Raw genomic sequence first — 14,242 nt, 5'->3', positions numbered from 1 at the left:
CAGAGTTAAAATTTTGGCCCAGTCACCCCATCTCCAGAACAATTCTGAAGAAGGGTGACTGGACTCAGAATGTTAATGCTGTTTCTCTGTGCTCAAACCTGGTGATACTTCCCAGTCATTTCTATTAATGCTTAGTGAAGAAAGTGTTTCGTATGCTTGCCTTTATTGGTCAGTGCATTGAGTACAGGAGTTGGGACAGTCATGTTGTGGTATTGGTCAGGGCCACTTTTGGAAGACTGCGTTCAGTTCTGGTCTCCCTGCTGTCGGAAGGATGTTGCGAAACTTGAAAGGTTTCAGAAAAGATTTACAAGGATGTTGGAGGGTTTGAGCTACAGGGAGAGGCTGAATAGTCTGGGGCTGTTTTCCCCGGAGCATCGGAGGCTGAGGGGTGACCTTACAGAGGTTTATAAAATCATGAGGGACATGGATAGAGTGAATAGCCAAGGTTTATCCCCCAGGGTGGGGGAGTCCAAAACTAGAGGGGCATAGGTTTAAGGTGAGAGGGGAAGGATTTAAAAGGGACCTGAGGGGTAACGTTTTCACACAGAGGGTGGTGTGTGTATGGAATGAGCTTCCAGAGGAAGTGGTGGGGGCTGGTACAGTTACAGCATTTAAAAGCATCTGGATGGGGACATGAATAGGAAGGGATTAGAGGGACATGGGCCAAATGCTGTCGAATGGGACTAGGATTAATGGTCGGCACGGACGATTTGGAATGAAGTGTCTCCTTCTGTGCTGTACACCTCTATGACTTTGGGGATAATGGGTGAAATCTCACTGAAGCCACTGATGGAATTTGTGTTAGATTCATGAATCCGGAATTGAAAGTTTGTCAAGCTATCACTGATTGCTGTAAAGTTCCGCTGGTTCCGCAGTGCCCTGCAGACAAAGGGAACTGCCCCTGTCCTTGCCCAGTCTCCGGCCATGCAATTAGCAACGGGTGATAAGTGCTGCCTGTGAAAGAGCTGCCATTCCAGGAAAGAATAACATTTTAAAACTTCAACGTTTTGTCAGAGCTAAACCCACGTTGAGTGCAGAGACTGGGTAGGAATAGCAAATATGGTCGCCACAGTTTTGGGCTGGCACGGTGCTCAGTGGTTAGCACGCTTGGGCCCCAGAGCCACGGACCTGGTTCAGTTCCACTGTCTGTGTGGAGTTTGCACATTCTCCCCGTGTCTGTGTGGGTTTCCTCCGGGTGCTCCGGTTTCCTCCCACAGCCCAAAGGTGTGCAGGTTAGGGTGGATTGGCCGTGCTAAATTGTCCCATAGTGTCCAGGGATGTGCAGGTTAGGGTGGATTGGCCATGCTAAATTGTCCCGTAGTGTTCAGGGATGTGTGGGTTAGGATGGATTGGCCGTGCTAAATTGTCCCGTAGTGCCCAGGGATGTGTGGGTTAGGATGGATTGGCCGTGCTAAATTGTCCCATAGTGCCCAGGGATGTGCGGGTTAGGGTGGATTGGCCGTGCTAAATTGTCCCGTAGTGTCCAGGGATGTGCGGGTTAGGGTGGGTTGGCCGTGCTAAATTGTCCCGTAGTGCCCAGGGATGTGCGGGTTAGGGTGGATTGGCCATGCTAAATTGTCCCGTAGTGCCCAGGGATGTGCGGGTTAGGGTGGATTGGCCATGCTAAATTGTCCCGTAGTGCCCAGGGATGTGCGGGTTAGGGTGGATTGGCCGTGCTAAATTGTCCCATAGTGTCCAGGGATGTGCGGGTTAGGGTGGGATTGGCCGTGCTAAATTGTCCCGTAGTGCCCAGGGATGTGCGGGTTAGGGTGGATTGGCCGTGGGACATACAGGGTTACAGGGCTGGGGTAAGGGGGTGCGTCTGGGTGGGATGTTCTTCAGAGAGTCAGTGTTGACTTGATGGGCCACATGGCCTGCTTCCATACTGTAGGGATTCTATCAAAAGTGTGTTATGTAAATGAGATTTTTAGAAGAATTCAGTGGCTTCAGCAGCACAAGCTCCCTTTTTGCTTCTGTTTTACTTAGCTAATTGAATATCTGTGCTCCAGCTGCTATAGTGGGATTTCTATTCAAATCCCAGGATTACAAATTGAGGCACTATTGTGCTATACTTGTCAATGCAGGATGTTGCAACTAAATACATTAAACCTCATTTGCCTTTCGTTCGCCCTGATACACACTCATAATCAGCTTCCCTTACGCCCAAGGTGCACGCTATTATAACTTCTCCGCACTGAAACCGCGAACTCAACTTCCTAAAGCAAGACAGGGGTGAGAGTAGGCCATTCAGCCCATCGAGTCGGCTCTGGCTGGTGATGAGATCTCCATGTATTGAATCCTGGAGCTTCCTAAGGCAAGCCCACCTTGCAGCTGTCTTGTCCTGCCCTTCCTCCTGTGCATTTGTGGTGTTGTATTCCCTCTTCACATCCTCTCATCTGAGCTTGTGTGGAAGCTTCATCTGTGACACCAACTGCAAAAAATTTTGCAATCTGCAGCTGCTGCCTCTTCAGTTGGTCTGACAGCATCTCTCCTGTCTGGAGCAGATATCTGGCTGATCTCTCCCTCATCGGTCAGACCATTAACTCCAGAAACTCAACAAAAATGGGTGACGTGGACCATTGTAGTATCTGTGTTTGTAGGAGCTTGCTGGGTACACATTGGCTGTTGTATCTCTCACACGGGAAAGATGTTATTGTACTGGAGGGGGTAGAGGACATGTCCCCAGGATGCTGCCTGCGATGGAGCATTTCAGTCAGGAGCAAAGATCGGATAAACTTGGAGATAGTAGGAGCTGCTGATGCTGGAGTCAGAGATAACACAGTGTGGAGCTGGAGGAACACAGCAGGCCAAGCAGCATCAGAGGAGCAGGAAAGCTGATGTTTCGGGTTGGGACCCTTCTTCAGATAAACTTGGGCTGTTTTTATGGGAGCAGGGAAGACTGAGGGGCATGGACAGAGTGGGTACACAGCAGATGATCCCCCTTAAATGAAGGGTCAGTCACGAGGGAACACAGGATGAAGGGCAGGAGGGGGATTTGAGGAAGATCTTTTTTACCTTCTTCAGAGCAGGAGATGGCCTAGTGGCATAATCGCCAGACTGTTAACCAGAGACCCAGATACCGTACTGGGGACCTGAGTTCAGTTCCCACCACGGCAGATGGTGCAATTTGAATTCAATAAATATCTGGAATTAAGAGTCTAACGATGACGGTGAATCCAGTGTCAATTGTCGAGAAAAACCCATCTGGGTCACTAATCTCCTTTAGGGAAGGAAGCTGCCATCCTTACCTGGTCTGGGCCTACATGTGACTTTGGACCCACAGCAATGTGGTTGACTCTGAGGTGCCTTCTGGGCAATTGGGGATGGGTAATAAATGCTGCTGTGTCAGTGACACCCTCATCTCGCGAATGAATAAAAAAAACAAAAGTTACCCAGAGAGTGGCGATGGCCTGGAATGTGCTGCCTGGGAGGATGGCAGAGCTGAGCTCTTGGCATGTCATGGGGCAATGGGCCAAGCGCTGGTGAAAGGGATTAGATTGAAGGCCAGGTGTTGGTGCACACCCGGATGGGCCGAAGGGTCTCATCTGTGCTGCACGATTCCATGATCACAACCGTGACTGTTGATAATGTTCATTGACTGGAGGATGCTTTGGGGCGTGAGAAAGATGCTGTTGAAAGTTCCGCTCGTCGTAGAACATGTGAGGGCTATTTGTCCCCGCCCAACTCCCCCGTTTCCCCTAAATTTCTTTTCCTGACGCGTGGACCCCAGTGCATGATCACTGAATGGGCCACACTGCGATGGGGGGTGGCCAATGGGTCACTCAGGCTTTGAGGCAGCGTAGCGCGGGAACCCGCCTGGGCCTGAAGGGCTGCAGTGGTGCCCTGACAGTGGTGCACCTCCCCACCCTCCTGCACTCCCTCAGCAACTGCATCCCCCCACCCCAAACCCTGCTTGAGTGGTCCGCACTGAGGGATTACCTCGACACGGGGCTGGGGGAGAGTCGCAGTGGGAACAAGTTTGGGAGTTACGGTAATAGGAGCCAACACCGCAGAAGGAGGCTGTTCACCTCATCATGCCTGTGCTAGCCATTGCCCTGAAACCCCTGGAAACGTCTCCCATTCGAGGGAACCACTGATTTCCCCTTTCGGAAGTTTCTGTTGAATCTCTTCCGACCATCCCCCTCAGGCAGCGCATTCCTAGGTTGCAACAACTTTCCTCATCCGAAAACGAAAAAAGCACTCTCCATCCTCTGTCTCTTGGGCTATTTTGTCAGTCCTCCGAAATAAAGAGTGAATCTTTATACGTGGCCGTCCCCACCAGCTCCTGCCCAACAGATGGGTGTTCTCCTGCTCCCAGGAGACTCGCCAAACCGATGCGGAGACGGTCAGTTCTGTGGGTCGATCGCGGAGGTTAATTGAAAGAGAAAGGAACTCACGTTGCCACGCTGACTCAGTTGGAGCTGGTACCCGGGAGGGGGAACCTCCTCCCGTGATTACAGCCTTGCTAGATTCTGCTGGGCGTCTCGACTCTCTTCCAGTTCTATATCGGGCGTCCGTCTGGTGCCAGGGAGACAGCTGGTGCTGGTGGGTGTTGCAGTGACGTTGACAGCTCCTGGGTAATGTGGCACCTCCCAACACAGTGCCTCCTAGTTTGCTGATGTGTGTGCTGTCTCACCAACGTTCACCTCAGGGAGACGACCCTGAGCTCGCGGCTCTCGGTGTGGAGTGGGACAAAGGCAAATCAGCATGATTCAACTCAAGAAATACATGTCTGTGGGCAAAGCATTGTTCGTGATGCTCGGTGGCACAGCGGTTAGCACGGCTGCCTCACAGCGCCAGGGACCCAGGTTCAATTCCAGCCTCAGACCACTGTCTGTGTGGAGTTTGCACATTCTCCCTGTTTCTGCATGGGTTTGCTCCCACAGTCCAGGGATGTGTGGGTTAGGGTGGATTGGCCGTGCTAAATTGTCCCGTACTGCCCAGGGATGTGCGGGTTGGGGTGGGTTGGCTGTGCTAAATTGTCTCTTAGTGCCCAGGGATGTGCGGGTTAGGGTAGATTGGCCGTGCTGAATTGTCCCGTAGTGCCCAGTGATGTGCGGGTTAGGGTGGGTTGGCCGTGCTAAATTGTCCCGTAGTGCCCAGGGATGTGCGGATTAGGGTGGATTGGCCGTGCTAAATTGTCCCGTAGTGCCCAGTGATGTGCGGGTTAGGGTGGGATTGGCCGTGCTATATTGTCCCATAGTGCCCAGGGATGTGGGTTAGGGTGGGTTGGCCGTGTTAAATTGTCCCATAGTGCCCAGGGATGTGCGGCTTAGGGTGGGATTGGCCGTGCTAAATTGTCCCATAGTGCGCAGGGATGTGCAGGTTAGGGTGGATTGGCCATGTTAAATGCAGGGTTACAGGGATAGGGTTGGGCACTGGCTATGGTTGGAATGCTGTTTGGAGAGTCAGTGTGGATTTGATGGGCTGAATGGTGTGCTTCTATACTGTCGTGATTCTTTGAGCAATCAGCGACAGAGGACCATGTACAACAAATCTCTGAAAGCAGTTTTTTTTCCCTGAGTGGAAAGTCAGAAAAGGCTTTGCAAAGTCTGCCTTTTTGTGTTGAGGTTAGAACTTGAATTCAGCCACATTTGGAGAATGGCGTGCAGTTCTGTTGCGACTGTACCAGAGCGGTGTGAGGCCTGGGAAGTGGTTTACCAGGATGTTGCCTTGTTTGCAGGGTGTTAGCTATGAGGAGAGATTGGACAAACCTGGTTTGTTTTCAATGGCATGTTGAAGTGTTTCACTAGCGATGAATCTCTGAGGTGCCTGTGGAGCTGCAAATCCTCCTTTTGATGTCCCTTTGCATTTGGATTGAGTGTGTGGAGTCACCAGTGACCATTTTGCGTTATGGGGGAATGGGACTGGAGGATGGTCAGGATTTTGAAAACAGCCCACTTGACTGAGCTGGGGGGCACAGAGCTGAGTCTTTAAGTAAGAAAGTCTCTATTAAACGCTGCTTGTAAATGCTCTGCAGATATGGGTCATGCAGGATTCTGTTTCAACCTTTATTACTGAGAGTTTCAGTTCTTTAGAATTAATTTTGAATGATGTTAGCCAGCTGCAAAATAGGAAGACAGGGGAGGATATGACTCCACTAGTTATGCATTCATAAGTAGGAAAACATCATTTTCAATTTAATAGTTCTAGGAGCACAGATGTATCATAAAATCTATTACTGCAATTTTCATTCTTGTACCCAATCCTTCAAATGAAATATTAGACCAGTTCACACAAATATTTAGCTGCCAACCGCTTCTAATATTTTTGCTCAGATTGTAATGACTTATTATAATTGCTGGTGTCTGCCGTGGCTAACGGCGTCTCACTGACTCAGCCCAGAGTTACAGGGTCCTGGGGGGTCAGTGCTTAGGGAGTGCCACACTGTCGGAGGGTCAGTGCTGAGGGAGCGGGCACTGTCGGAGGGTCAGTGCTGAGGGAGCGGGCACTATTGGAGGGTCAGTGCTGAGGGAACGCCGCACTGTCGGAGGGTCAGCGCTGAGGGAGCGCTGCACTGTCGGAGGGCCAGTGCTGAGGGAGGACCGCACTGTCGGAGGGTCAGCGCTGTGGGAGCGCCGCACTGTCGGAGGGTCAGCACTGAGGGAGCGGGTACTGTGGGAGGGTCAGTGCTGAGGGAGCGCCGCACTGTCGGAGGGTCAGCCCTGAGAGACCGGGTACTGTCGGAGGGTCAGCACTGAGGGAGCGCCGCACTGTCGGAGGGTCAGCGCTGAGGGAGCGCTGCACTGTTGGAGGGCCAGTGCTGAGGGAGGACCGCACTGTCGGAGGGTCAGCGCTGAGGGAGCGCTGCACTGTCGGAGGGTCAGCACTGAGGGAGCGGGTACTGTGGGAGGGCCAGTGCTGAGGGAGCGCCGCACTGTCGGAGGGTCAGCCCTGAGAGAGCGGCTACTGTCGGAGGGTCAGCCCTGAGGGAGCGGGTACTGTCGGAGGGTCAGAGCTGAGGGAGCGCCGCACTGTTGGAGGGTCAGCCCTGAGAGAGCGGCTACTGTCGGAGGGTCTGCGCTGAGAGAGCGGCTACTGTCGGAGGGTCAGCCCTGAGAGAACGCCGCACTGTCGGAGGGTCAGCGCTGAGGGAGCGCTGCACTGTCGGAGGGCCAGTGCTGAGGGAGGACCGCACTGTCGGAGGGTCAGCGCTGTGGGAGCGCCGCACTGTCGGAGGGTCAGCACTGAGGGAGCAGGTACTGTGGGAGGGTCAGTGCTGAGGGAGCGCCGCACTGTTGGAGGGTCAGCCCTGAGAGAGCGGCTACTGTCGGAGGGTCAGCCCTGAGGGAGGGGGCACTGTCGGAGGGTCAGTGCTGAGGGAGTGGACACTGTCGGAGGGTCAGTGCTGAGGGAGTGGACACTGTCGGAGGGTCAGTGCTGAGGGAGTGGGCACTGTCGGAGGGTCAGTGCTGAGGGAGTGGGCACTGTCGGAGGGTCAGCGCTGAGGGAGTGGGCACTGTCGGAGGGTCAGCGCTGAGGGAGTGGGCACTGTCGGAGGGTCAGCGCTGAGGGAGTGGGCACTGTCGGAGGGTCAGCCCTGAGGGAGCGGGTACTGTCAGAGGGTCAGTGCTGAGGGAGGGGGCACTGTCAGAGGGTCAGTGCTGAGGGAGCGGGCACTGTCGGAGGGTCAGTGCTGAGGGAGCGCCGCACTGTCGGAGGGTCAGTGCTGAGGGAGCGGGTACTGTCGGAGGGTCAGTGCTGAGGGAGCGCCGCACTGTCAGAGGGTCAGTGCTGAGGGAGCGGGCACTGTCAGAGGGTCAGTGCTGAGGGAGCGGGCACTGTCAGAGGGTCAGTGCTGAGGGAGTGGGCACTGTCGGAGGGTCAGTGCTGAGGGAGCGCCGCACTGTCAGAGGGTCAGTGCTGAGGGAGCGGGCACTGTCAGAGGGTCAGTGCTGAGGGAACACTACTCTCAGATGGAGTGTGGGTGCAGAGGGGAGCGATAGGGTGGCAGAATAAGTGAGGGAGTGAAGGTGTAGCGGGGCAGGAGGGAGAGAATGTAGGGGTGCAGGTTGAAGGGAGGGAGTGTAAGGGGCGGTGAGGGGAGTGGAGAGTTTATGGTGGGATAATGGGTGAGAAGGAGAAGTGTGGTGGGGTAGATGGGAGTGAGAGCCCCGAGCAAGGGGAAAGAGATCACCATAATGGCAGGGGGTGGGGATGGGGAAGAGAGGTAATTGGGGAGAGAGAGAGAGGTGAAGAGGAAGGAGCAGGGACTGTGGAGAAAGGAAGGAGACGTGGGGTGAGGGAGCAGGAGGCTTAGGACTCCAGGAAACAGGTAGAAGCTGAGGATTGTTTGAATGAGCTCTGCAAGCTGACTGACTCTTTAAACGGCGGATTGTGTCCCTGAGCTCGGCTTTGGCCGATGATGAACAGAACCAGCACAGTAACTCCTTGTTGTGTCCCCACTTTCCTGCTTGGGCTCCATGCTGACCTGATTCATTAGGGACAGCATTGCACTAATTTGACTGTGTCTCACGGTGTGGCATCTCACCATGTGCATTAAGATGTGCCCCAGCTGTGCCGGTTCCTGAAGTATGGCCATTAGTCAGCCTGCTCACTGCCAGCCCATTAGAAACTGTAGTGACGATAGCAAAGTACCTTTAGAACACAGGTCTGTGTGGAGTGAGGAGGTCAGTCAGGTTATAACCTACACTCCAGCCCTGGACTGTGCGCTGTCTCATAGAGCTGTACAGCTCTGAAACAGACTTAACCTAGTCCCATTTGCCAGCATTTGGCCCATATCCCTCTAAACCCGTCCTATCCATGTCCCCATCCAGGTGCCTTTTAAATGCTGTAACTGTACCAGCCCCCACCACTTCCTCTGGTAGCTCGTTCCATACACGCACCACCCTCTAAGTGAAAAAGTTACCCCTCAGGTCCCTTTTAAATCTTTCCCCTCTCACCTTAAACCTGTGCCCCTCTAGTTTTGGACTCCCCCCTACCCTGGGGGAAAGACCCTGTCTATTCACCCTATCCATGTCCCTCATGATTTTATAAACCTCTATATGATCCCCCTGCACAGCCTCTGACGCTCCGGGGAAAATAGCCCCAGCCTATCCAGCCTCTCCCTGTAGCTCAAACCCTCCAACCCCAGCATCATGCTTGTAAATCTTTTCTGAATCCTTTCCAGTTTCAAATTTTTCCTGTAGCAGGGAGACCAGTATTCCAAAAGTGGCCCTGACCAATGTCCTGTACATTCACAGCATGACCCTCCCAACTCCTGTACTCAGTTCACTGACCAATGAAGGCAAGTGGAGCAAACATCAGCTTCACTTCCCTGCCAACGGGCGACTTCACATTCTTGCCCCCAGAGAGAGAGGGGGGTGCCTGTTTGGTGACCCAGCTCACAGGTAGAGCAGCTAAACCCCACGCCCTCAGGAAAACCAGTTTCTCTGGATTGTACTTGACGATACAGCCTGTTGGGCTTTGATGGGAAGCCTCAGGTTTATTCCTATCGCAGTGGGTGGCTCATCGCTGATAGCAGCTCAAGTCAGGCATCTGAAAGCGCAGGCCTTTGTTGCCATGGAAATGGGCATCCTTGAAGACTAATTTAACAATCCTTCCCTTCACTTTTCCACCCACGCTTAATTTAAATGGTTTTCCTACAAGGCTTTTGTAGCTGAATCTTTCAGGGGGGACCAACAGATTCATCTCTTGCCTAGCTGATTCTGTCAGGAAGGAGTTCTTATTTTGGGCTAATCTAAGCTTCTTTTTTCAGGATGGGGCTCGGGTATGTTTCTGGCAACTTTCCTTTGCCTGGCCTGCTGTCCCTCCAATTCTCTGCCGACAAGGAAAGCTTTTATCATTCGGCGCTCCCAGGACAGAAGCTAATGAGTTGACCACTTCTTGGTCATGTTTGGGAGGACCTCTTCCTGTGGGATGCTGAAATCACCTCTCCTTCTCCCTTCGGATAGCTGTGTCTAACCCCTGTGATCCTGTTCTGAGAAAGGGTCACCGGACCCGAAACGTTAACTCTGATTCTTTACTCCTCAGACGCTGCCAGACCTGCTGAATTTTTCCAGCAACTGCTGTATTTGTCACGAGACAGTGATCAGGAGCAGAAACCCTGGCAGATTCTGCACCCCCCCCCCCACCCCCAGTCTCTGAGGGAATACAGTGTGGTCAAATGTTACAGAACATGGAGGCGTTGTCAGGGCTGAATGACAGGATTGTCAACTGGCCCCCTGTGGAGACACATTTACACCTCTCACCTGAGGCTGATGTCTGGAGAGAGTGTGCTAACACGTTTGGCACCGAAAGAAACAGATATTAGCCCTGTGTTAGCGAGTTCTGCATTGTCAGCCACACTTTACATCAAGGTGCGAGAATGCAGCGAGACCCCAGAGTCAACTTTGTCACAACCTGACAGCTTCGCTAGTATTACTGGCCTGGACTGTGAGGGTTTAAAACTCATCAGCACTGACCCTCCGACAGTGCCCGCTCCCTCAGCACTGACCCTCCAACAGTGCCCACTCCCTCAGCACTGACCCTCCGACAGTGCGGCGCACCCTCAGCACTGACCCTCCGACAGTGCGGCGCACCCTCAGCACTGACCCTCCGACAGTGTGGCGCTCCCTCAGCACTGACCCTCCGACAGTGCGGCGCACCCTCAGCACTGACCCTCCAACAGTGCCCACTCCCTCAGCACTGACCCTCCGACAGTGCGGCGCACCCTCAGCACTGACCCTCCGACAGTGCGGCGCACCCTCAGCACTGACCCTCCGACAGTGCCCGCTCCCTCAGCACTGACCCTCCGACAGTGCCCGCTCCCTCAGCACTGACCCTCCGACAGTGCCCGCTCCCTCAGCACTGACCCTCCGACAGTGCCCGCTCCCTCAGCACTGACCGTCCGACAGTGCCCACTCCCTCAGCACTGACCCTCCGACAGTGCGGCGCACCCTCAGCACTGACCCTCCGACAGTGCCCGCTCCCTCAGCACTGACCCTCCGACAGTGCGGCGCACCCTCAGCACTGACCCTCCGACAGTGCCCGCCCTCTCAGCACTGACCCTCCGACAGTGCCCGCTCCCTCAGCGCTGACCCTCCGACAGTTTACAGTGTACTGTTGAAGGGCTTAACTAAAACTCCCAACTGTAGAGCAGCACCTGTATCCTGCGTGGAGGGTACAATCCAGGGGAGATTCCCAGGATCCTTCGGGAGAGGTGTTGAAGAGGTGAAGATCTCGCAGCCCTCTCTCTGACGCACGGAGGTGATGGTGGAGCAAACATTCAGGGCTGATGGGCAGGGGAGAGTGTAGTCTAGTGAAATCACATTGAAATGCAGAGCTAGACGTCTGCTTAAACTGTGTGGGTTCCCTTTGTTGCAGTATTATTGCAAACGCAGTATGTGAGACTGGTGGAGGATGATGCCCGTACTGTGTGAGGGCCTCTCCCGTCAGGAACGTCTCCACACACCATTGTGAGTCTTTTCTCTGGGAATTTTCCGGAGCGCCTGTAGACCCGTCAAATAGAGCTCATGACAAGTGTAAGTGGGGCCCAAGGTCATTTGCAGGGGAGAGCAGAAAGGGACGGAGAGAGAGAATGATGGACGGATAGGTTGTGATACGTGGAATGAGTGAGTGATGCATAGATGGATAGAGTGAGTGAGACATAGAACATAGAACACTACAGCACAGTACAGGCCCTTTGGCCCTCAATGTTGTGCCGACCTGTGAAACCAAACTGAAGCCCATCTAACGTACACTATTCCATTATTATCTATATGTTTATCCAATGACCATTTAAATGCCCTTAAAGTTGGTGAGTCTACTACTGTTGCAGGCAGGGCATTCCGTACCCTTACTACTCTCTGAGGAAAGAACCTACCTCTGACTTCTGTCCTATATCTGTCACCCCTCAATTTAAACCTATGTCCTCTCGTGCTAGCCATCACCATCCAAGGAAAAAGGCTCTCACTAGACAGGTAGATTGATGGATTTAGTGACAGAGTGGAGCTGGGAGGAGATAATGGCAACCTCAGATGCTGGAGAATCCAAGACAGCAAAGTGTGGAGCTGGATGAACACAGCAGGCCAAGCAGCATCTTAGGAGCACAAAAGCTGACGTTTTGGACCTTGACCCTTCGTCAGAGAGGGGGATGAAGGGTCTAGGCCCGAAACGTCAGCTTTTGTGCTCCTGAGATGCTGCTTGGCCTGTTGTGTTCATCCAGCTCCACACTTTGTTATCTTGGAGCTGGGAGGAGCCTGGTGTGGGCCAACATGGAACAGCTGAGCTGAATGGCCTGGTTCTGCACCTGTAAGAAGCGATGCACGTGACTGTGTAGATAAAATGGTTGCTCTGACTGAAGGATCAGAGTGCTCTGATTGTCTTGGCTGGCTCCCTGAGTGAAAGGGACTAATTGTTATTGAGTTGAAATGGTAATTATTGCCATGAACTAAGGCCCTTAATCCAGTTATCCATCCTGTCAAACAATCTGTCTCCCCTGTGGCACTTCATGGTAACTATGGAGTAACCATGGGTACTGTTGCCTTAGAGACTGATCTTGAAAGAGTGCAGAATTCCAGCCTGTGTCAAAGGAGTCGAATCAGTTTCTTTTAATGCTGTGTAAATGTGGTGGCTACTCCGCCAATATTAGAAGTTGGGCTCCCAAGCAGTCGTCCAAATGACATCTAATTCCGGGTCGAATATTACTGTTAAATAAAAAGCAGAGGTTCCAATTTTGTTTCGTCTGTCCCTGCACCTTGAATTATTGCTGCTCCCCCCCCCCCCACCCGCTTGACATTGACATCTGTTGGGAATTGAGTGATTCCTTGCTTCCCCTTCATCCGGCATCTTCCGTCTCAGGCCTGACCTTTTCTTTTTCTTCCTCCCTCCCCTGCCTGTGTTGCTGCTTCAGTTGGTCCACACTTTGTGCATCTCTTTCTCTCGCACCCTCTCTTTCATTCAAAGGCACTGTCTATTACAAGTTATGTTCCTTTTCTCTCTCTCCCTCCTCCCTCTGATGCTTCATTCCCAGTTTTCTCCCTTTCTTGATTATTTTGTCCTTTTTCTTGTCTCGAACCTGTTGCACCTCTCTTCCACTCTGCTTGCTGTTTCTCTATTCTCCCTCCTCTGTCTCCCTTTCCTTCTGCCCCTCTGTCATGCAGTCTACCATTCTGCATGTTCTCAGGCAGCGTGTCTCACTCCCGTCCATCCCTCACTACGTTCTCACTGCCTGGCTCGTACCAGTCTCTAGGTACAACGTCTTTAGGACTTGCCTCCACGTGCTCCCTCTACTTGCCCTTCGGTTTGGTTTTCGCCTGGGTCAGCTTCCAGTTTTGTGATCTACACCTGCGTAACACTGCCTCCACTGATGGCCAGGCTCGGGGTTGGATCATGAGCCACGAGGAGAAGGGCTGATTGGTTGACCATTTGGGGTGAGGGTTCATTGAAGTAGCTTTGGCTCAGTGTAAAATTGGTGGCTTGGTGTAACCTCAGCAGTGAAAGCCTGACCTTTGGGATTAAAGGTGACTGGTGAGAGGGGTTTCACTACAGACCTCCGTCACCTTAAGGCATGAGCTGTGAGGTTCATTCGATTGTAGGAATACGATAAAGAGCAGACTCAGCCCTGATGTGTGGGTCATTGGGCTCAGTGACCCACTGAAAGCAGCGGATTGGAGAGGCCAAAACTAATTTAATTGCAGGGTGTGCAAATTTACTGAAGTGCGTCATCTCACAATGAGTGCCTCTGTCGTCACTCCCAAAGGTTTTGTTTGTTTGTCTGTCATGCACTGGACACAGCAAGGCCAGGACATCAGAAATCTAACAATTATCTCTGCGCAACTGAGAAAGGAAGAGAGGTGTGATGGAGGGGAGGGGAATGGTGCATTGGGAGAATTGTGAGGTACAGAGAGGGAAGAAATGCCAGAGGAAAAGTTTCGCCAGTGAGCCCCACTTTAACGTTGGCAGCATTCGCAGATTAGCCCGAGAAAGCGACAACACCAAACGGGGAGGGATGTTTCAAATTCAGAAAAGTCCGCAAATGTTGCAGGGTTAATAACTGTACAATTTGAGGCAGGATGTGAGGTGAGGGACTGCTTCCTCTTCCAAGGGGCACTGTGAAGCCATCCCCCCTGGCTGGAGGTGTTTGTGAATGTTAATCCGTACACTCAGCCCAGCCCTCATTGAGATAGGAATAATGAGCCCCCCTCTTCCCCTTCTAAGTTGTCAATCCCAATTGCTCGTGGATGTCAACACATTTTATTTTGCTTTTCATTAAAGCTCTGGACACGAGCAACTTTCAATC

At 52.8% G+C, this 14,242-nt stretch overlaps 1 protein-coding gene across 12 annotated transcripts in view; it reads left to right on the top strand.

Moving 5' to 3' along the window:
- Window positions 1-14,242, top strand: part of LOC125448645 (disks large homolog 4) — a 324,649-nt gene that overhangs the window by 243,762 nt on the left and 66,645 nt on the right. The window lies entirely within an intron of this gene.

Source organism: Stegostoma tigrinum, chromosome 45, assembly GCF_030684315.1.
Source record: "Stegostoma tigrinum isolate sSteTig4 chromosome 45, sSteTig4.hap1, whole genome shotgun sequence".
Taxonomy (NCBI): domain Eukaryota; kingdom Metazoa; phylum Chordata; class Chondrichthyes; order Orectolobiformes; family Stegostomatidae; genus Stegostoma; species Stegostoma tigrinum.
This window is presented reverse-complemented; position numbering and strand designations above follow the sequence as displayed.